We start from the raw sequence: 25,055 nt of genomic DNA, 5'->3' as shown, positions 1-25,055 counted from the left end.
TGTCAAAATGCATAGAATCCTAGCTCTATATTGAATAATATTGTTCAAGTGACAGCTTCACTGGGCTTTACTGCTTTCATCTATAAAAGAGAAAGTTAGAATAAAAGACCTCCAATGTGCTCTCCACTTCTAAATCTATAAACATGGATATATACATGGAAAGCAATACAGAAACAGCTGGTGCTTTATCCACTGAGTCACCTCACTGCCCTGAACTAAGTAAGAAAGAGCCAAGTTCAAATCCAGTCCCTCTAGCTGTGTGATCCATGGGCAAACCTGTTTGTCTCATTTCCCTCAATTGTAAAATGAGGATGGGGCACCTAGGTGGTCTGGAGTCAGGAAGATCCAAATTCAAACATAGTTTCAGATGCTTTACTACTTGTGCTACTCAAGCCACTTAACTCTGTTTGCCTCCATTTCTTCATCTGTAAAATAAGCTGGAGAAGAAAATGGCAAACCATTCCAGTATCTCTGCCAAGAAATTACCAAACAGGATCATGAAGAATGGAACTTGATTGGAAACAACTGAACAACAAAAACAAAAATGGGAGTAATAACAGCACCTATCTTGTAGAGTTATTGTAGAGAATGAAATAAGATAATATTTGTAAAACAATTTGGCACAGTGCCTGGCATGGAGTAGGTGCTATGGAAATTATTATTCCCTTCCCAATAGTAAATAGACACAAAGTCATGTCTGAGGATTGGGGAAGCACTAACAGGGATGTGAGGGCAAGTCAGGAAGGGTCTCTAGTAGGAGGGGGAATTTAAACTGAATCTTGAAGGGATTTAGGGATTTAAGAGATGAGATAGGAGGGTATGTATTTTGGGCCTGAAGCATGGTCCCTGCAACAGTCTAAGGGGAAGAGATGGACACATGGACAGAGATTTATAACAAGACTAGCTTGGCTTCAGTGTAGAATGTGCCAAGAGAAGCAGAGTGAAACCAGCCCGGTAGGATTGAAGGCAACTGGATTGTGAAATATTTGAAATATCAAAGAGAGGCATTTGTGTTTTGTCCTAGAAATAATTGAGCAAGAGTCACAGGAGTATAGATAGAGTCAGTGATAGAAGAATCTCAGAAGTCATCCAGGGAAGCTTCTCTATTTTAGAGGCAAAGAAATAAAAGTGAAGGGAAGTTGTGATGAGAAGGGCATTGGGTATGGGGTCAAACCACTTAAGTTTAACTCTAGCCTCTGTCACTTACTACCTCTGGAACACTAAAATCCTCTCAGCTTCAGTTTCCTCCTTTGTAAGAAAAAGGGAGTTGGTCTGGATGCCCTCATAAAGGTTCATTCCAGTCTATAATCCTTTGACTCAGAACCATCTTAAGTCTATCCCGACCTATCTATGCTTTGCTATTAATTATCATTTTGGCAGCTGCAGGGAGGATGGCTTTGTTAGAAAGGTAAGGGGAGATTGGAGGCAGGGGGACCAATTAGAGACTTATTTTAATGGTCTAAGAGAGATATAATGAATAAGTCCTTGAACTAGGGAAGTGGAGGGAAGTAGATGAATGGGGAAAGCACAGGGGAGATTAATCTGTTAAGACTTATTAAACTGATTGGATATGGGAGATGAATGAGTATACTTGCCCAATTATAGGAGATGCTTTTTCCCATAATCATTTATGGGCAAGACCAGAGCTGGTCAGTGATCTCTAAGACCTTGCGCAGAGCTACATGAAGTCATTGGGCCAAAGGACTCAGCTGAAAGTAAGCACTTACTCATTGAATGCTCCCTTTATAAGTTAGGGAACCTAACCGGACAAGAGCAAAATTGGAAAGTAAGTCAAACAAGGTAACATAGTGTAAAGGCAACAGCTGGAGAATTTGAATAGAGAATAGAGAATATAGGCTCTTAGGATGACTAATTTATAGTTGGAAGAGACCTTGGAGATAATTTTCATTTTACAAAGGAGAGACTGGAGGCCTTAAGTGGTGAAGTGATTTGCCCTTGCTTACACACTAAATAAATGGGAAAAGAGGGGATTTGAATGAACGTATTTGTATGAAGACTTTCATACACTATTTTGAAAATTCTGGGCAAGACCTTCTGACTGTAATAAGTATTTGGCCCCACTCTCTCAGGGTTATATGGGGTACATCTACCCCTCAAAGTTCCTAGTACCCAGGAGGTTCAGGAGTATCTCTTCTCTACTCCCATCACTTTAAGCCCCCACCAATTGTATTCTTCTCATTGTTAAGATCTGTGATTAAGTGTCCCTGTTCCATTTAAGCACATAACATCAGGTAGCTTTTACAAAAGGTTATTTTCTTCAAAACTTTAACAAGAAAAAAATGGTATAAATAAAACCTCCCTATACCATTTCAGTCTCTTGAGGAGAAGGAAGGAGGAGTAGTAGTGGAAATTAGCTTCACAACTTATCACAGTTCCTATATAGAATCTGTCCCATCAAATTTGTATCCAAAACTGGCATTGTTCCTGAATGGATCTTCATCTCAGCTCTTATTGACCTAAGGCTAGAAGGCTCTTCCCAAAGATTGTTTTTTGATCCTTAGGGCAATCTGAGGCTAACCCCACTACCCCTTCTGTAATTTAAAGTTCAGAAACAATCATGGAAAGTCAGGGGAAGACCATGTGGTGAGGACAAGATGGAAGCTGTCACATTGACTGTGACACTAAAAAATTGGGTCAGAGGTCCTCCCACATTTCAGGAATGGCTTCTGGACGACTGATCAATCAGAACAGAAGGACCAGTATACACTAGGGACAGTTGAAGGTCTACACTTAGGCAAGGGACTAGATAGATAACGAAGAAGTTTGTCAAGTTTTCCTGGGGAGGGGACACCATGGAGTGAGTAGCAGAAAGAATATTGAACTTAAAAGTCTGAATTTGGATTCTGGTGCTGCTACTTATTATGCCTGACCTTCAGCAAAGCCATTTTCTTCTTTGTGCCTTAGTGTTTCTCTTCCTTAGTCCAATGTGAAAGTTGAACTAGTTAGCTTCTCAAGTCCCTTCCAACTCAAGGTCTGATAACCTTTGAGAGGAGTCAGACAAGAGATGCAGGAAGTGCTTCCTGCAGGTTAGTGCAGGCTTCTTGAAGCCAAGTGAGTCTACCAAAGCCCCACCTAGAGAAAACCTTCTCCTCTGGGGCTAGAGTCCAGAAGGAGAAGAGATTGATGAAGTCTTGGTTTTTTTTTTTTTTTTTTTTTTTCATCTTTTTTTTTTTTTTTTTAAATTTTTTATTTTATTTTATAATTATAACATTTTTTGACAGTACATATGCATGGGTAATTTTTTACAACATTATCCCTTGCACTTACTTCTATTCAGATTTTTTCCCTTCCTCCCCCAACCCCCTCCCCCTGATGGCAAGCAGTCTTATATATGTTAAATATATTACAGTATAATTTAGATACAATATATGTGTGTAGAACCGAATTTTTTTGTTGCACAGGAAGAATTGGATTCAGAAGGTAAAAATAACAGTTTACATTCATTTCCCAGTCCTTTTCTGGATGTAGCTGGTTCTGTCCATCATTAATCAATTGGAATTGGATTAGCTCTTCTCTATGTTGAAGAAATCCACTTCCATCAGCATACATCCTCGTACAGTATCATTGTTGAAGTGTATAATGATCTTCTGGTTCTGCTCGTTTCACTCAGCATCAGTTGATGTAAGTCTCTCCAAGCCTCTCTGTATTTCTCCTGTTGGTCATTTCTTATAGAACAGTAATATTCCATAACATTCATATACCATAGTTTACCCAACCATTCTCCAATTGATGGACATCCATTCATCTGATGAAGTCTTGGTTTACCTTGATCTTAATGCCTCAGAAATTTTCCTTCTTTGCATTTTTTAATAACTACACATCCTTTAAAGTTCAAATCAGGTGACACAAAATGTTTGTGACAGCCTTTTTTGTAGTGGCAAGAAACTGGAAGCTGAATGGATGCCCATCAATTAGAGAATGGCTGATTAAGTTATGATTTATGAATATTATGGAATATTATTCTTCTATAAGAAATGACCGGCAGGATGGTTTCAGAGAGACTTATATGAGTTGATGCTGAATGAAATAAGCAGAACAATGAGATCATTATACATGGCAACAACAAGATTATAAGATGATCAATTCTGATGGACACGGTTCTTTTCAACAATGAGATGATTGAGGCCAGTTCCAATCATCTTGTGATGAAAAGAGTCACCTACACTCAGAGAGAGGGCTGTGGGAACTGGGTGTGGACCACAACATAGCATTTTCACTCTTTTTGTTGTTGTTTGCTTGCATTTTATTTTCTTTCTAATTTTTTCTTTTTTGATTTGATTTTTCTTGTGCAGCAAGATAATCGTATAAACATGTGTGCCTATATTGGACTTAACATATATTTCTACCATGTTTAACATATATTGAATTACTTGCTACTTAGGGGAGGGAATAGGGAGAAGGGGAGGGGGAATTGGAACACAAGATTTTGCAGGATTGTTGTTGAAAAATTATCCATGAGTATATTTTGAAAATAAAAAGCTTTAATAAAAAATACTGCCATCAAAAAAACAACAAAAAAATCAGTTGCCACTTCCTTCATGAAGCCTTCCATGATCTTTCTCTCTCTTTCTCCCAATCTCATATATTACTTTATTGTTTTAATTTTATTTTTTATTAAAGCTTTTTATTTACAAAACATATGCATGGGTAATTTTTCAACAACAATCCTTGCAAAATCTTCTGTTCCAACTTTTTCCCTCCTTCCCCCCATCCCCTCCCCTAGGTGATAGGTAATCTCGTACATGTTAAATATGTTAAAGTATCATATATTACTTTATTTCTTTTTATATAATGAAAGGCACAGGGGTAGCTCATGTTTCAATGAATAGACCTCTGGAGGTGAAGTCAGAAAAACCTGGATTCAAATGTGACCTCAAACACTTAACAGCTATGTGATCCCGGGCAATTCACTTCCAGCTTCACCTTCTTCACGTATAAAATGAGGATAATAATAGTCCCTCCCTCATAATGTTATAAAACCAAAGAAGATAGCATATGTAAAGTGTTTTACAAACATGAAAATACTATATTAATGCTGGCTATTCTACTAATGCCACATTTTATATTTTATTATAATAATATATTATTCATTTTCATATTCATGATTCATGGAATAATGATAAATCATATGTGTATTTATGTATTATCTGTTCTTGAGAGCAGAGATAGTTTATTTGCCAAACTTTGTATTGCCTCACTGTCTAGCTTGGTATTCTGTACATGATAGGTATTTAGTAAACATTTACCAAATGCTGTTATTTTACACAGCCTAGTTTTCTTATTCTAAAGAGGCAGGAACTGAGGACCAGAAAGGAAAAATTACTTGGCCAAGACCACCAAGAGAGTTAGGGGTAGAATTAAAAGCAAACAACCCCCCTCCATCTACTCACTCACTACACACAGTTCCAATTATCCTTCTCCCTATCTTTGTTTCTTCTTCTTGTATCATCACAGCAACTAGTAGAGGCAACAATGAGCCTCCATGTGACTACGTAAGTGTGGGCTCCCACAGCAATTTTCCTCCCAGATCAATCCTCTGGCAAGGGTACACAGGGTATGTAGTTTGGTTGTTTAATAGTATTCTCTTTAGAAGAAAAAAGAATGCTTGGTTTGTTGGGAGAAAAACAGCAAGGAAAGCCTGCAGGCAGCACAGGCAGCATCTAAGCTGATCAGGTCCCTCTCTGGATCCCAGCTGCTTTGACAAGGCTAAGGATTTTGAAGAAGCATCAAACCTGGGTGACTTGACAACCTCCTCCCTGCCCAGAACTATAATGGGCACTCATTGTCTCCTTAGCAGCCTGGAGACCTCCCTGCTCACTGGTTAGATCAGAAAGAGAGTATGGCTGAAAAGCCAGACACAGCCATTGAAAGGGCAAATCAGCTGCCAGCCTTGATTTGTGTGTGACATCTTTCCTGGGCTAACAGATGATTTTGACCTGCAGGGACTATAGACAGCAAGAGCTCTTCCCTCAGTGTTGACCTCAGAAGCTTTTCCTTACATGTTTGTCACTGTTGTGATTAAACAATCTGCAGAGGTGAGAGGATCATGGAACATTGAAAGGGACCCTGGGCTTACAGTCAAAAGACCAAGGATTCAGTCCCAGTCTTGCCATATGCCAGTTGGACAAGTAATTCCCCTTCTCTGAAACCCTTCCCTGCTTCTCTGTCTTTCTATAAAATGTTAATAATCTTGGTAAAAACCTGTCTCTGATCAATGAGAATATAATGGCAAGCACTATGAAAAGGCAGTAAAGCCCAGATCTGACCATACCCTTCTCAAGAATTTTCACTGGCTCTCTACTGCCTCTGGTATAAAATACAAACTTCTCAGCTTTGCATTTTAAGCCTTTCATCATCTCATTCCAGTCTGTTTCTAGATAGAGAAATATGACTCTTTTTTTCACGTTACGTTTCACATGGCTCTCATTCACCTACTTTCCATTCCTAAGTAGGTAAAATTGGCTTGCTTGCTGTTCCCCCATCTCCTGCTTTTATGCCTTTCTATAAGCTATCATGCATTCTTGAGTACCTGGAGGTCTTTCCTTCCTTATTTTTGCATAGAATTCCTAGTTTTCTTTTTAAAACTAGGCTTGGCTCTACTTCCTCAGGGAAGCCTTTCCTGGCACTCCCTTTCCTTCTTTCTCTCCCCATCCTATTTTAACTACATAGTATTTATCTATTCATAATTTTGGCCTAACAATTAATACCAAGAAAACACAGGTCCTCCATCAGCCAGCACCATACATCCATATTGTATTGCCAGGGAAACTGAGGCAAGATAGAGATCAGAGAGTTTTTAATAATTTTATTTGGAAGGGAGAGATTTACTGGAACCAAATGGACCCATGGTTTGGTACCAGGGCTTAATGAGACTATAGTATCCAAGAATCCAGCAGACAGACAGTATCTAGCAGCCAATTCGAGTTTTCAATGACATATATATATATATATATATATACCCAGTAGCTAAACAAAGGCAGAGGGTGGAGTCCAAACTCTGTTGATCAGGAATCTCTAGGCAGGAACCATCAACTGGGCTCTGACAAGTTGGGGGGGGAGGTAGGACCATAACTGGGAGTTAAGAAAGTGTCTGACTACAGACACAAAGTCTGGAGTTCCCCTTTCTGAGTTTACACATTGACAATGTATAATCTTAGATCAAATAGCCCTGAGTTATATCAGTCTTCATGAACCAGAGGGGAGGGGGTTTGCAAGTAAGGAAACTGAGGCAGAACCAATTTAGGGAAACTGAGGCAGAACCAATTTAGGGAAACTGAGGCAAAACAATTTAGGGAAACTGAGTTAGGACAATTAAAAGAGAACTGTGGCACAACAATATATGGAACCATCAGTTATAGTAAATGGTGAAGTTTTGAATACTGTGAATAAGTTCTCTTACCTTGGCAATATACTTTCCAGGATTGTCCACATTGATAATGTATTTGACACACACGTTGCCAGAACTAGCTCAGTGTTTGGGATACTTCAAAGGAAAGTGTAAGAGAAAAGTATTAGATTGATTGCCAAACTAAAAGTTTACAGAGCCCTTGTGCCAACCTCATTGTTGTATACCTGTGAAACCTGGACAGTCTACCAGTGCCATGTCAGGAAACTGAAGTGCTCCCATTTGAATTTTGAATTGGAATTGGAATTCCAGCTGAATTGAATTGAAGATCACTCAAGATAAGATTCCAGATACTGAGGTCCTTTCTCAAACCAAGCTGGGAAACATTTTAATTCTTCTGCAGAAAGCACAACTCCATTGGGTTGGCCACATTGTTCAAATGCCAAATGTACACTTGCCAAAAAAATTATTTTGTGGAGAACTCACACAGGGCAAGCTCTCATAAGATGGTCAGAAACAAGAACACTCTCAAGGTATCTCTTAAAAACTATAGACTCTATTTAATATGTATTTGAATGAGATGAGGTGAGATCTCTCAGGACAGTTGTAAAAATCGAGTAAAGCTTCATCTACTTCAGAGCTGGAGCAGGCCTGAAAGTCCTTGAGCATTGACTCAAGGGCATACCTAAGTCCCCTTCCTGCTATCTTCCCATGACATCATTTTCTACCTATTTCAATCAAATATGGGCAACTATGTACTTATTGGCCAAGTTCAATTTCTTGGGTAGTTCCTGAGTTTAGAATGTAAGACCCTCAGCCAATGAAGATGATGCTCAGTGGTGGGAGGGGTATTTGCGTTAGGGACTATTTAAAGTATAAAACCTGTCCTAAAAGGTGTCTTCTCCCTTTGATTGACTGCTGGAGGATGGGACAGCCCATTCGCATGAGAAGGTATAATAAACTTTTGCTTTGCTCCTAGAGATCTCTCCAGCTTTTTATTAAATGGTGACCCTCTCATTTCTAAGCCACACATATTGGTCTACCTGCCATTTAGGGAAGGGGATGGGGGGAAGGAGGGGAAAATTTGGAACAGAAGATTTGAAAGGGTCAATGTTGAAAAATTACTCATGGCTATGTCTTGAAAAAAATATATATCTACTGTAGAATCAATTATATGACATGGGATTCATTGGCACAGGACCACCCAACATGGTGTGCCCTCATCAGAGAAGATACTGTTCTCTATGAGCAAAGCAGAATTGAATTAGACCAAAAGAAATACAAAATATGCAAAATTAGAGCAGCTACCCCAAATATTCATATGGATTATTTGTGTCTGACCTATGGCAGAGCATTCTGAGTTTGTATTGTTCTGATCAGCCCCAGTGGGCTGATTACACACAGTAATTTGATTCTAACATAGTGATGTCATTATAGTCCTCTTCTAAAATAAAGAACAATTCATTTATTTATCTGTCCATAAATTATATCTCCCCAGTAAAAAGTAAGCTTTTTGAGGGCAGAAATTGCTTTTGTTTTGTATTTCCATTCTCATTACTTTGCAAATAGCTGGCACTTAAGTATTGCAAAGTCTTGAGGATGAAAATACAAATGTTTCTTGAATTATTGTTATTATTCATTAAAAGCCACTAGAAATAGTGAAGCTGATGCTGACACTGATAGGAAAATTACAATGCTGCCCTCAATTCCTAAGGAATGAAAGAAACAGGACTTCTATTCAGACATATTTACCCTAAAAGCAGAGGAGAGTGGGGTGGAGAAGGTGGGTGGTAGGTGGGGCATAGCTGTTTCCAAGTATTTGAAAATGTGACATGTAAACAAGGGATTTCACTTGTTCTACTTGAGGGCAGTTTCAGGAACTGGGCAGCAGATGTTGCAAGGAATTCTGTTTAGGTTAGAAATCCGACAGAAACTTCCTATACCAAAGTGGAATGGGTTGTTTGGAAAGGCGAGGGGCTAAGAAATCTGAGCGGCCACTGGTTGAGTACATTACTGTGGGGATTCTTTTCCTGTATGACCTTATGATTTCTGAGATTTCTTCTTTCTCAGATTCTGTGATTGTCTCATGGCGAAATTGAAAACTTGACTTATGACATGCACAGATTCAAATTCATAAGATGAAAAAGGGAAACAGGTTGCCTGATCCAGCTCCCAGTTCTCTTGACAAGTTAACTTCGTAGCTCCTAAAGTGATTTTCACAGGATTCAGGGACCACTTCCACCAGTGCATCATTCAGGATGGGTAGCTGTCCATGGTTTAGAGAAAGGGATTCCATAATTTCTCTCTCCAGCTGACTTGGTAGTATTTTGTCTTTGATGGTCAATATTTTCCAGTTGTGCAACTATAATCTCTCTTCTATGATTCATACTTCCATGTTCTGTAGATTTGAGGAAACAGATATCACAGACTCATAGGCAATTAGCCCAACTCATTTTTACAGAGAAGAGCAAGGGACTTAACCCAAGATCACATAAATAGGCAAGAGTTCAGCAACAATTAGACCTTCAGGCTTTAATTTTCCTGACCAGGCCCTTTTTATGTGATCTGTTCTCTACCTCCACAGAGGAATTTCAGTTCATGCATCTCAGAGAGTCTGGAGCAAACCTAAGATATGAGTCTTACAGGCGCCCCATTCCAGGATTAGCAGGTGAGTCAGTTACTTGAAAGTCAGAGATGACACATAGTTTAGAATTTTCTGCCAATTATGCTCTTGAAAACATTTCCAAAGCCTTTTAAATTTTCCTGGAAATAGCCAAGTGTCTCCAAAGCTCAGCCTTTGTGATGGGACCCAATGCCAGTGCCAATATCAATTTTCTATTTTCTTCTTTTCTTATCCCAGGTAGTTTTTCCATTTGGCTTTCACAGACAACTCTTGCCTTCATCCCCTCATTACCTTCAGTGCCACTGACATGTATCTCTTTCTAGCCTCTTTGATGCGGCTGTGTGTGTGTGTGTGTGTGTGTGTGTGTGTGTGTGTGTTTGTGTGGAGAGTTTGGGCCCCTGCAGATGCTAGGGAAGAAGGCTCAGATGAGATGCACATTCCTTCCATATTGGTTCCAGATGACTCACCACCTGTCTTAGTTTTCCTCTTCCCATCATTACATAATCCTGACTCCAAGATTAAAAATACTCCGGCTGAGTACCCCAGTCCATCTGTCACCTTCTACAGATATAAAAATAAGACTTATTTTTAAAATATTCTGAAAAGATCGTTTCTATCATCAATATTATCCATGGGGATGTTTTTCTCAGTGAACACTGGCTTAGCCCCAAGTTTCAATCCAAAAAAGCAAGATCCTTTCAAATCGTGAGAAATAAAATCTATTCTACATCTTCCTTCTCTGGAGGATTTCTTTCCTTCTAAAGAACACTTCCTTCTTTGAAGCTGCTCAGTGGCTGTTAGCAACTTTCTAGAAGACTGGACTCAGTGATCCTCCTAAAGATGAATCATTTCCAAAAACTGGATTTCCAGTCACCTGTAGCATTTCCCACAGGAATCAGGCACCATCTCCCTGGATGAGGAACTTATTTAGGCTCTTGGATCACTGGTCTTCCTTTTGTTTGAGTACAAGGAGATTCTCAGCAACTCCTTAACCCATATTGTAGGAGATACTCCAATATTTTTATATTGTCTGCCCCCAAGGAGTCCTGTTTACTCACCTCCCTGACTGAGAGAAAGTGAGGGTAAAAGGGCTAATTCCTTTTATGTTTTGGGTTGGTTTGGGACTTGGATATCACAATGACAAATTGAAATGATTAGAGGAGAACAGGCAGGAAAGTTATGAGAAATTTCCAAGTCTATACATTACATTCTATTTATCCAGCCATACTGGTCTATTTGCTGTTTCTCATATGTGATGTTCCATGCCCACTTCACTCCTGGATCAATTCTTTACTCTCTGGGCAACTGTCTCATTCTTACCCCTACTCTTGCCAATGTCTTCTCATCTTGGAGATATCAGGGGACCACTCCCTTGATTGGTGAGTTCCTGGAAGGAATTAGCCTTTATGAAATACTGAAGTTATGCTATTTCACTCATTTCTAATCTTAACCCACTGGAATCCTTTGCCTCTTTATTTCCTGCATATCCTCCTTATTTCCCATATATCCTCCCCTCCCATTATGGCTTCCCTTTATATGTGGTCTTTTCCCATTAGAATGTAAGTGCTTTGAGGGTGGGGATTATCTTTCTTGCTTTTATTTGTATTTCCAGCATTGAGCACATGGGGAAAACTTGATAAATGTTTCTATTTACCTACCCATTTTTTCATTTGGCTGTCTATCAACCCATCTTTCTGTTCCCCTATCGATGTACCTACCTTCAAATTATGTCCCATACCTGTAATGCACTCCCTCCTTACCCCCATTTCTTGGAATCCCTGGTTTTCTTTAATTTTCAATTCACAAGCCTTTTTTTTACATGAAACTTGGTTCTTTCAGGTTTCTAATACACTCTCTCCCCAGACTACCTTGTATTAATTAAATATATTTTCTGTATCTCTGTACAAATGTTCATTCTTATATTAGAATATAATTTTCTTGAGGTTTATTTCACTTTTCTTTGTCTCTTCAGACTTAACACAATAGCATACTGCAGGTATGAAGAAATTCTTGGCCCAAAAGAGAAAACAGAATTCCAAAAAGGAGAATTGGCTTACCTATGGTCTCTTGGTAAATTGATGGCAGAAACAAGAAAAGAACCAAGGTTCTTTGATTTCCAGTCTAAGAAGATTTCTACTGTGCCCTCCCTGTCCAAATCTTCCATTCTTCAACTCAAATATTCTCATTTCTTCCAACCAATCAAATTTCAAGTACGGTCTAGTCTGATTTCAAATAATTAACCAATGGACAAGTATATGAAATGGTAAGAAGACTAGAAAGGTAGAAAGGAACAAGGTTGTGAAGGTCTTTAAATGCTAAACAGAGGATTTATATCTGATCATGAAGGTAAATGTGAATCACTGGAGTTTATTGAACAGTGGTGAAAATTTTAGAAATACACTTTAGGAAGATCACTTTGGCAACTGAATAGCATATGGACTAGAGTGAGGAAAAGAACTTGAGTTAGACTAGTGAGACCAAAAGATTATGGCAATAGTGTAAGCATTAGACAGGGAGGACCTATACCAGAGTAGTAGCAGTGTTAGAGGAGAGAAAAGAGTATAAATGAGAGATGTTGTAAAAGAAGAAAAAACAAGATTTAATTGCAGATTGAATATGGGGGTGAGTGGGGTGAGAGGGGGAGGAGTTGAAGATGACACTTAGGATGTGAATCTGAGTAACTGGAAAATAATGTTCTCTGCAATAATATGGAAGTTAGGAGGAGGGGAGGGTTGAGGGGAAAGATAATGAGTCTGGTTTTGGACATAAGTTGAAGATATCCTATGGGATATCCTGTTTGAGATGTCTGATAGAAAGCTGGAGAATGGAGGTCAGGAAAAAGGTTAGGATTGGATAAATAGATCTGATAATCACCTGCATAGAAATGATATCCCATATTTATTGAAAGTGACCTGGATAAAGATCCAGCAAAGGCTGAGGAGAGCTCAGACAAGTGGGAAGAAAACCAGGAGAGAGTGATGGCGTGGAAACCTAAAGAGAAGAAAATGTCATAAAGAGGAAGATTATCAATAGTATCAAAGGTTTTGGAGAGGTCAAGAAAGATGAAGATTGAAAAAAGGACATTAAGCTTAGCAATTAACTTGGGAGAAAGCAATTTTAAGTGAATGATGAAGTTGGAAGCTGGAATGCAGAGTTAAGAAGAGAATGAGAGGAAAGGGAATTGGAGCATCAATTATGATCTCTTTCTTTTTCAGTGAGGCAACTGAGGTTAAGTGACTTGCCTAGGGTCACACAGGCAAGTAAGTGTCTAAGGTCAGATCTGAATTCTGATTCTCCTGATTTCAGGGCTGGTATTCTATCCACTGCTCCATATTGCTGCCCATGGATAGTCTTCTCAAGTTGAGCCACAGAGTAAAGAAGAAATATAGGATGATAGCTAGAGAAGATGGATAGGTCAAATAAGGATTCTTTTGAGAATGAGTATGTTTTAGAGGGAACTGAGTAAAATCTTAAAAAATAAGAACCATGACTCAGTTGATAAATGATCAAAAGATATGATCTGTGCCCAAAGGACTATAAACTCATGCATATCCTTTGACTTTACAACACCACTACTTGGCATGAATATCAAAAGAGATTCAGGGGAAAAAAGGAAAATGATATAAATATACCAAAAAAATATTCCTAGCAGCTCTCTTATCAGGGTAAAAAAATCAGCAACTGATGGGATGCCCATCAATTGGGGAATGGCTCCATCAACTGTGGTGTGTGATTAAAATTGAATATTATTGTTTTATGGGAAAGGATAAGTAGGATGCTCTCAGGGAAAACAACAGTCTAGAAAGTCCTCCATGAAGTCAAGCAAAGTGAAATCTATTATATACAAAGTAATAGCAATGATCTGGGATGACCAGTTGCGAATGATTTTGCTATTCCCAATCATCCACGACTACTCTGAAAGACTTAGGATGAAAAAAATCCTATCTATACCCAGAGAAGGAACTGATTATGTTTGAATACAGAGAAGGATTCTCTCTCTCTTTTTTAAACTTAATTTTTCTTGAGGGTTTTTATTTTTATTAGGATACGAGATATATGTGTGTGGTTTTGTTTTTTTTTTAACAACTTGACTTATGGAAATGTTTTGCTTAACTTCACAAGTGGTTTGTTAATTGTGGGTGGGGATAAGGGAGAGAACCTAGAACTCAAAAATCTTAAAAACAAATATTTAAAAATTTATTTGAATGTAACTGGGGAAAAAGTAAATAAATACATTTAAAAAAAAGAAAGAATGGGTATGTTTGTGGGCAGGGGGAATGTAGAAAGTCTCTCAGGGAGACACTAAAGATCAGTGAGGCAGTAAGAATGGTAGAGGGGACAGTCTGCTGCAGATGGTGAGCAGGAATGGGAGATACAGATCTTGGCTCAGTATTAGAAATTCCTCTAAGAGTCAGATATGTTCTAAAGCAGAATGGGTTTACCCCAGGAGATAGGAATTTCCATATCATTGGAGCTCTTGCTTTGTAGCTTGGAAGGCTACTTGTTAGAAAAAAAAAAGCTCTTTGAGGGCCAGAACTTTTAGTTTCTATATTTGTATATACAACTCTTAGCACAATGTTTGGCACAGAGTAGATGCTTAACACTAATTGCTTGATTGATGTCATAAAAATACTTCATTAGGAAAATCTTAGACTAAACTTCTAAGGGCCCTTTTAGTGTTGGTATTTTATATACTAGATAACAGCAGAGAGTGTCTTGGTACAGTGGGAACAACAAAAGAAGCTGAATTAGGTTATTGCTTTGCCACTAATTATATACTTTTGGTTGTATTATTTCCCTTCTTTGAGCCTTACTTTCCAAATTATGAACTGAGGGACTAAATTAGATGATTTTTGAGATTCTTCAAATTACAGTATTCTGTAAACCTGCAGGACTCCTTTCAGCTGTGATTCTATATAATTCCCCCTTTTGGAATAGTCATGTGACTACTTCCCCTAGATCTATTGGGAATGAACCCTGTGACTTAGTGTCACAGATGTCTGCCCTTAAGATGGAACTCTTACATAATAGACTTGGTTAAAGAATTGGACCCTGAACAGTCTGGATTTGTGTGGGAATTCTGAACGTGAGAAGATGGGAGAGGAGTATTACTATCACCTTATTAATCATTTTCTGTAGTCTTGGCTGAAGTTAAGGGGTGATGTTGATAGCTTCTGAATGTTTTCTTGTTGGAAATATCAATGATGGCAGCAAAGGCTTAGTGGTGAGGAAGGGAATGGAAGGTGAGTGAAGCTGACTCTGTGGACCAAGAAATCAGAGAGAAAGAAGCAATGTAAAGATGTTGCAGGAGAAGATGAGACCGATCCAGGAAGGGCACAGAGGAGGTTAGTCAGTGATTTTATGTAGATATTATTGAATTGCTTCTCCCAATCCATATGTCCTTGCTCCCTTTGCCCCCTTTTCCTGCTATGGGTCATTGACTATGGATAGAAGGAGCTCAGGTAGAAACACAGGTCATAAGAGAAGAGATGAAAAAGGTAGACATGCAATGAAAAGATTGCCAATCTGGAAGTCCAGAAACTTGAGTCCTTGCTCCACCTCAGCCACTGATTTTATTGTATGATCTTGGTGAAATTACTTTCTCACTCTAGGTCTCAGTTTTCTCTTCTGAGAAATGAGAGAGTTAGACTGCCTTGAAGCCTTTGAAGCTTTAAGAGTCATTGTAAAGTCATGGTGCCTAAACCATGAACCTGGGAACCTGGATTCTAGTTCTAGTTTTTCCACTAATTCACTGTGTCACCACAGATAAGCCATTTTCCCTCGATAGACCTCAGTTTTACCTAACAGTAAAAATAAGGAGGTTGAATTAGATGTCCTCTAGGTTCTCTTTTTATCTTTGGATGCCTTTGATGACAAAGTGAATGATACAAATGGCTACTTACCTTTAAAAATATATTTGTATGCATTTACTTAAATGTGTTGTTTCCCCTGATAAGATCTTTAGGATCTTGAGGCCAGACAATTTGATTTTAATTTTTGCATCCCTAATAATGAGCACCTAGCACCTAGCTCTGCACTAGGTACATTGGCAATATTGAGTAAATGCTTATTGGCTGACTGATTTTTTAAATTAAATTTCAACCTAAGCCCCTAAATTCCTATGAACCACATGTGACAATTTTGCTTTCTTCATAATTGTGGGAACTGTAAGGGAAAGTGGAGACAACTAGATCTCTCCTAATCTATAGATATCTTACCTTCCCATTCTGGTGGCTAAGGAAGATGAGATTGAAGGGTTTTTTTTTGGTCCTTTCTTGCAATAAGAGAAAGGGAGGAAGTTTCTAAAGGTACTAGTTTTTCTTCTGCAACTTTATGCTGTTATGTGAATTCCTTAGAAACCTTCCTTTGGACCTCAGTTGAAGGAAGAAAAGATTAACAGATCAAAAAGATAAATAGTCAAAAGATGAGCAAACAATTCTTGAAAGAACTTCAAAATATTCAGGAACTGCATGAAAAAAATGCTCTAAACCATTAATAATAACAGAAATGGAAATCAAAACAACTCTTAAGATTTTATCTAATACCTTGAAAATTGACAAAAATGAAAAAAGGTCAATAGTCAATGTTAGATGAACTGTAGGATAATACCCACTAATACATTGTTGATGGAACTGTAAAATGGTACAACTATTTTGGAAAACAATTTGAAATCAGGCAAAATGCCTAAAATGTGCACACTTTTTAAATCAAAGACTCTATTACAGAGCTGATGCCTCAAGAAAATAATCAATAAAAAAAAAGTCCCATTCTCCAAAATATTTATAACAGCACTTTTTGTAAGGGTTAAGAATTGGAAACAAAGTAGTACATGGCCATCAATTGCGGAAAGGCTAAGTAAATTGTGGTACGTAAATGTACTTACTTGTACATTGTGCTGTACAAGTACAACATACAGATTACTATTCTGTAAGAAGTAATGTATGAAATGAATACATAAAAGCATGGAAAGATTTTTATGAACTGATGCATAATGAAATAAGTAGAGCTGAGGAAATAATATTCACAGTAATTACAATGATGGAAATGGAAAAAAAAACAATCATATACCAAAAAATCAAAAGCAAGTGTAACAAAAAATAAAGGTCTAGTAGAACACAGGCTAAAGAATATGAGAAGACATTTTCCAGCTGCTCCTTAGTGGAGATGAAGGGTTTATAGGTGTTATACATTGCACACATTTTTGGACTTTTTCAATGCATTAGTCAGTTAGTTGTGATGGTGTATTTTCTCTCTAAGAGATACTGTTTTTACTATAAGTTGGCTCTCTGGGAGAAGGGAGGGATGCATCATAGTGATCATATGAAAAACAAAAAATATCAATAAAAATCCATTCTACAGATTGGGAAACTGAATTACAAAGAGAGTTAAGAATTGTCCTAGGTCACACAGAGAATAAATATCTGAGACAGGATTAGTACTTAGGATTTCCTGACTCCAAGTTCAGGGCTTTATCCACTATGCCAAATAACCTCTTATATTTGTCAAAGAAAGGATGGAGAATGTTTAGTTCTGTAATTTATCATTAGGGGATTAAGACAGCAATTCAAATTCTTCTGTACTGTGTGACCAAGTGACAAATCATATTCCTTCATCCCCATGGGACTGCGCTATTTCTAGTGCTAAATGATATTAGAATGAATTAGGTGGGAATTTGCACATACCAAATTAATTCTTTGTACCCAGATTTGGTTAATTTGGATTCAGAGGATTAGCCCAACTGTTAGGACCTCAGTATTCTCTCTGTATTTTGTTCTTGGCTCAAGCATGGATGGGCATAGGAAGGCACTGACTTGCATTTTGAGAGGTAGGGTGATGTAGAAGGATGGATTTAGAGTGAGAGGTCCTGTGTTCAAATCCTGACTCTGATACATACTAAATGTGTGACCTTTAGCGAATGACATCTGACTTCTCAAGTCCCTTTAGGCTGTAGAATTATCAACCCACAATCACTAATCATCATGGTTATTCTCCTCTGGAATTGTTGCCCTTTGTCTATGTCCCTCCTAAAAATAGAGTGCTTAGAATACCTCAGATGAAGTGTGACTAGAACAAGAGACAGCAGTTGTCATCTCTCTCAACATGAATTTTAGACTCCTGGAGGTCCCTGTTACATTGGAAAGAACACTAGATTTGGAGAAAGAATTCAAATCCTATTCCAGCTCTTTTCTACCTTTGTGATCTTGGGTCACTCCTTTTCCCTCTATCTCAGTTTTCTCATCTATGAAATGAGGGGGTCTGCCAGAAGACCTCCAAGGTCCCTTTCAACTTAAAACCCTCTAGCCCTCTGTGCAACCCAAGATGGCGTCAGATATTCTGGTGTCAGACAGAGGCTCACATGTCTGTACTTTGGTTCTTTCCTTTGTGACAGGAATGGTCAGATCACGGGGTGGCCACCAAACGGTGACATCCAGCAGGAAAATCAGAGGAAAGAAAAGAAGAAAATTGCTTTCTCGGTGCTCAAATGAAGGTGCCTGGAGGCTGTTATATAATCAATAAAATATCAGAGCAGCCGCAACAGCAGCACAGTGGCAGTGGTGGGGCTCAGGGGCTCTGGATCTGGGGCCAGAGACTGCTCAGGCTCTGAGCTCCATCCCCCAGAATTCTCTGGGATGATTATTCTGTTAGATGGGGCACCTTTCAGGATGGTTTGGCAGTGGAAAACGGCCAGCTCTCCTGCTCTGTCTCATTCTCCACCCCAACCGTGTCTCTCATTTTACCTTTTTTTTTCTTCTCTTTCCAACAGCCTCTCTATCCCCTCAAATCACCAGCACTAGGGCCCCCAGACATTAACAGGGCCTTTTGAAGGCCAGATTTGTTTATTCCACTTGGCCCTTGGGGGAGGTGGGAGGAGAATGGTCATATCTGATAGAACTACTCATCACTGTGTCCCCTGTGCACCTTCCCCACTTCCATCCAGTCACACACACACACACACACACACACACACACACATCCTCCCTGCCATGCATTCTTCTCTCTGAAATAGGCACACTGGCTTAAAACTGTGGGCATGTGTCCATGTGTACACACATACACACATAATCTCCCTCATAAATACACATCCCCTCCCCCTTTTTCTCTTCTTTTCTGCCTCTCTCTATTTCTGTCTGTCCCTCTATATCTGTCTCTGTCTCTTTTTGTCTCTTCATGTCTCCCTGTCTCTGCCCTGTGTTTCTCTCTCCTTCTCTCTGACTCTCTCTTCTGTCTCTCTGTCTGTTTCTCTCTTTTTCTTTATGTCTATGTCACTCCCTCTCTCTGTCTGTCTCTTTCTCTCTGTCTCTGTCTCTCTGTTCTCTCTATCTCTCTCCCTCCCCTCCTCCCCCCTGTCTTTGTGTCTTTCTGTCACTTTCTCTATCTGTGTATCTCTCCATGTCTCTGCCTCATAAATACATTTTTTCTGACTCTTCAATATAGTCTCTTTTCCTTCCCTCCATATTCTATATCATACAGATACACAGTTTCTCAAATATACATATGTCTTACAGACCCATTTCTCTGTCCCACACTCTATCATTATTACAGACATATACTTTCTCCCAAACTATCTTTCACACACACACACACACACACATACACACACACATTCATTTAACCTTTCTCCCTCATTGTCTCAAAAACATACCTCTGCCTTTGTCTGGTAAACACAGACACTCACTTTGTCTCTGTCTCACAAACATGTTCATATGCTCCATTTCACAAATACACTACTGTTTCCATCTTTTGTACTGTCTCACACACATATTCTCTGTCACACAAGTGCTACCTGTCTCACATTCACATATGCTCTGTTTATCTTACAGTTTCTACATGTAGTTTTGCCACATCCATGATCTCTTCATGTCATGCATAATCTTTTCTTCCTGTTACAAATGTCCACTTGAGCATGAATACACATACACACTGCAGTGACAAGAGAGTGACTCAGAGATAGACAGACAGAGACACAGAGTGACAGAGAGATAGGCAGACAGAAGACGAGACACACACAGAGACAGAGAAACACACAGAAAGTCAGAGAGAGTGGATAGGAGAGAGTGGATAGGAGAGAGAGAGGGAGAGAAAGAGAGACAAAGACAGAAAGACAGAAACACATAGAGTTAGAGACAGAGACAGCAACTAAGAGAGAGAGAGAAAGACACATAAGGGAGAGGGAGAAGAGAGATAGAGACAGAGAGAGAAGAGAGGGAGGGAGAGAAAAAGAGAGATGGAAGGGGGAAAAGGGGGGAAATAAAGAGAGGGAGAAGATGGAGAGAGAGATGGAGAGAGAGATGGAGAGAGAGACAGAGAAGAGCGAGACACACACAGAGACAGAGAGAGATGCACACAGAGACAGAGACAGAGAGAAAAAGAAAGAGAGAATCAGAGAGAAAGGGAGAAGGAGGGAGGGAGGGAGAATACATCAAGGTAATCTTATCTGTGGCCACTCATTGCTCAGGCACAGGCTTGTGGGATGTACTCTAATGCCAGGAAACTATAATAAACCCAATATCTTTCATTAGGGAGTAGGAAAGGCACAGAACAGGAAAATTTGGGAAAACATCTTCCAGAAAGTGGGATTTGAAGTGTCTTGAAGAAAGCCAAATATACCAAAAGGTGTATAGTTGAGGCTGTAAAAAGACCGGGAACCTGGAGCTGGAATGTGCTGGAATGTCATGTACAGGCAGGGGCAACAGGGCCAGCTGAGCTAGATGGTAGTTTATATGAAGATGAGTAAGACATAAGAAGATTGGAAAGGTAGGAGGGGACCAACTTATAAAGAGTTTTTTATGCCAAATATAGGGTATTATATTTGATCCTGGAGGTAATAGGGAGCCACTGGAGTTTATTAGGTAGGAGGGTGGAGAGGTGATTTGCTTAGACTAACACCTCAGAAAAATCAATTTGGCAGCTGAATGGAAGATGGACTGAAATGAGGAGACAATTGAGATAAGGAGGACAAGAAGTCTAGTGCCTGATTACAGCCTCCATTAGGGTGGTGACTATGTCAAAGGAGAGAAGGGGGACATATGCAAGTGATAAAATTCTAACAGTAGAAACAAGAGGAGATAAAATTGAATATGTAGGATGAATGTAAATGAAAAGTTGAGGATAACCCTGAGGTTGGGAGCTTGGGTGCTTGTCAGATAGGAGAAAGTTAGGAAAATGAGAAGGTTTGAGGGAAAGAGAATGAGTTCAGAGGCAATAAATTTTCTTTTAAAAAAAAAACTCAGTAAGAGACATACTTTTTTGAACTTAGACAATGTGGAGCTTTTTTTTTTTTCTTGAGCTATACATCTATATACTGAGGGCTTTGTCTTTTTGACTAAAAAGAAGCCATTCTTTGCTTTATTTCTTAACCTGGCCTTATCCATCTGGATGGTAATTGCTCCTTTTAGAGTGAGACCTGGAAAAGACTAGCTTAAAAAGGTCAAGCTCTCCCCCTGCATCCAGGGCCATCTCTAATCATCCTAATCTATATCTAGCCACTGGACCCAGATGACTCCAGAGGAGCGAGTGAGGCAGGTGACTTGCACAGCCCTCACTCACTTAAATCCAATTCACTTGCAAGTCATGGCTTCCTCTCCCTAATGTCATGGTCCTTTTCAAGTATGAAGGATAAACAATGAATGAATGAAGAAAGCTCTCTAAGCACTTCAGCTGCCTTCATGGCCCTTGGAACAAATTGTTCTCATCTACCCATTCCTCTAGGGGATGTCTTCACATCTTTGGCAGACAAACCCGTAACTTACTGATAGGTCTAAGGTCCCTTGGTTACCTTTAACATTATTTAGCCCATCTGCTGAGATAGTTTACTGTGTTATGGATCGTGCTACAGCTTCTTGGAGTCACAAGTGAAAGTGGACATCAAAGGTGGATGAGCAACCTGGAAAAGGACTTTGCAAGACCTCACAGCAGAGGTACTAGTCCTCCTGAACACCTCATACACTCCAAGGACCTAATAGATACTAAGTGACTACTTGGAAGAGGGATTATTCTTGTTCTCCTTGATCTCCAATGGCTTCTTGTTATTCTTCCTTATTTTCAAAGAGGACCAATGACATCATAGGATGGCCACTTGACTTGTGTGTGGATTTAAATGAAGCAGAGTTGCACAGAGGATAGATGGAAATTTCAAATAGGCAAATTTGGGTTTGCTGTAAAAATAAATTCCTTGAAAATTAAAACCATTCATAAGTGGAATAGGTTGCCCTTGCAGTTAAACCTCATTTGAGGTTTTCAAGTACATTTGGAAGACTACTTATCAGGTATATTATGAAGGCAATTCTTATTCCAATATGAATTGAGCTAGATGTTCCCTGAGGAACCTTCTAAGTTTAAAATTCTGTGTATTTGTGCTCAGTCCTTCACTGACTACCACATGCATATGAGCAGTACTAAATACCTATAAGGTACTTTATTTAATATTCTTAGATTTTCTTCCTTGGAAATAATTTCCAGTCTTGGACCTCACATAGCACTTTTTCTCTTTCATCACTTTGATGGACTTACCATGTGGTGTCATAGTTATCTATATTTGTATTTTAACCATCCACTAGATTGTGAATTAAATGAGGGCCAGGACTGAGTAACTAACTACCTCTCCCAGTGCTGAGCACAGGACTCTTTTTAATGAATATAGTGTAACCTCATTCAATTCAGAGAAAGGGATGTCTGGGAGAATGACAAGTCTGAATGATCAAATCTTTGTAAAGAAATGTAGTCTTATTACTTTGAAGTCCACCCAGCAACTTACTAGATTCCGTGTTTCCTACTGTTCCTTAGAACAAGTAATTACTTAAAAGAAGAAAAGACTAGCACAAAAGCACGTTGATGGAGCAAATAAAGGCTCCTCAAAATTTGCATTTGTCTGTTGTTTAAATATCCCTACTTTCATGTTTACATTATGACTTTGCTCAACAAATCACAGAGAGCTATTTGATGAAAAGATACCAGAAATGATGCCTTGTGGGGTGGGAGAGCACTGGATATGAAGATAAGAAGACATGAGGTCAAGTCCCACTCTGTCATTAACTTGCTGAGCAAGTCATTATCTCTTTACATATATCTTACATGTTCTAAGAATATTAGCTCCCACAGGGTGCGGAATGTTCTCACCATTCTTGGAACACAGTAAGCACTTAATAAATGCTTCTTAATTGATTGATATAACTTTCCTTCATATTTTTGGAGACCTTTAATATGGCTACCCTGAGCCTTCTTTCCTCCAGATTTTGTTGTTGTTATTCAGTCATTTCAGTTGTGTCCAACTTTTAGTGATTTCATTTGGAGTTTTTTTCGCAAAGTTACTGCAATTTTTGCCTTTTCCTTTTCCAACTCATTTTATAAATGAGGAAACTGAAGTAAACAAGATGAAGTGACTTGCCCAGGATCACATAGCTAGTAAGTGTCTGGGGACTGATTTGAATTCAGGAAGATGAATCTTCCTGATTCCAGACCCAACACTGTATCTACTATGTCACCTAACTGTTCTTCCTCCAAATTGGGTATCCTATTTTTTTTTTCAATAGAGTAATAGAATTAGTGTTGGGATTTAGAATTTGGGAACCTGTCTCTGAATCCTGAGTGTGAAACTTACTTTCTGGGCAAATTCTTTTATCTCAGTTTCTTCATTTGTAAATTGATTGGACTAATCAATCAAAAGGCCAAAGTATTAAGTATCTACAAGATGCCAGGCACTGTGCTATCTGCCAGGGACACAGAAAAAACAAAAGCAGTTTCTGCTCTCATGGAGTTCATAGTCTAATGGGAAAGAAACATGAAAATGCCTATGTGCAGACAAATTATAGACATGATAACTTAGAGATCATCTCAGAGGGAAGTCACTAAGATAGGAGGATTGGAAAAGGCTTGCTGCAGAAGTAGGACTTTAACTGAGACTTAAAGGAAGCTAGGGAATTGAAGAGGAGGAGGAGCTGTGGAGTGAGAGAATCCAGATATGGCTACAATCTGAATGATTTGGAGAACCTTCACCATCTTGGTTTAATCAATCAATTAATCAATAAGCATTTATTAAATGATACAATGTACTTAAGCAACAAGGTGCTGAATGATGGGGATATCTTATCGCTCAGTCTTTTTAGTCACATTTGATTCTTTGTGATACCAGCTGAGGTTTTCTTGGTAAAGATACTGGAGTGTTTCACCATTTCTTTCTCCAGTTCATTTTATAGATAAGGAAACTGAGTCAAATAGGGTTAAGTGACTTGTTCAGGGTCACATAGCTAGTACATGTGGCTGGATTTAAATTCAAATCTCCCTGACTCCAGGCCCAGTGCTCTATTCATTGAACCACCTAGATGCTCCAATAGTGATACAAAGAAAAGACAAAAATAAGTCCCTACTCTGCTGAAGACTAGCAAACATTTATTCACAAACTGCTATCATCAGGAAGTATTGGAGATAATCAATAGAGGGAAAGGCACTAACATTAGGGGAATCAGAAAAGCCTTCTTCATCTGAGGAAATAGGGTTTTAGCTGGGATTTGAAGGAAGCCACATCTGGGGACTCTTGCACTTGTAATGGCCACAGCTGAGCACACTGTTCCAAGTCTGGCTCCTTCAGAGGACAGTCACATTCCTGCCTCCTAGTCCTAGACACTGAGCTCTAAATGCAGCCCAAGACTGTACTAACCATTAGGAGGTGGGTCTGTCCAGTTGCTTTATTGACTCAGCTTGATCTTAAAGCCCACAAAACCCTTTCTATCCATATTTTCCTCATGTTTTCCTTTTGAAGTTCATTATTTGAACCCAAGGGCAATGAACTGCAAATTGACATGACATAGTAGCTGTAGAGCTGAGTTTGGAATAGGAAGACCTGGATTTGAATCTTTCCACAGATATTTACTGGCTGTGACTCTAGCACAAGTCCCTTAAGGGAATGAAGAGGTGAATCTCTTCCAGTCTCAGCTTCTTCATCTATAAAATATGCTTAATAATATTTACTTGAGGAGATTATTGTAAGAATAAAATGAGGTAATGTGCAAACTTTAAAACACTATGTATATGCCAGTTATCATTATGATTAAGAATTCATATTAATTCTTT

Source organism: Sminthopsis crassicaudata, chromosome 3 (assembly GCF_048593235.1).
Source record: "Sminthopsis crassicaudata isolate SCR6 chromosome 3, ASM4859323v1, whole genome shotgun sequence".
Taxonomy (NCBI): Eukaryota; Metazoa; Chordata; class Mammalia; order Dasyuromorphia; family Dasyuridae; genus Sminthopsis; species Sminthopsis crassicaudata.
Note: the sequence above shows the minus strand (reverse complement) of the source record.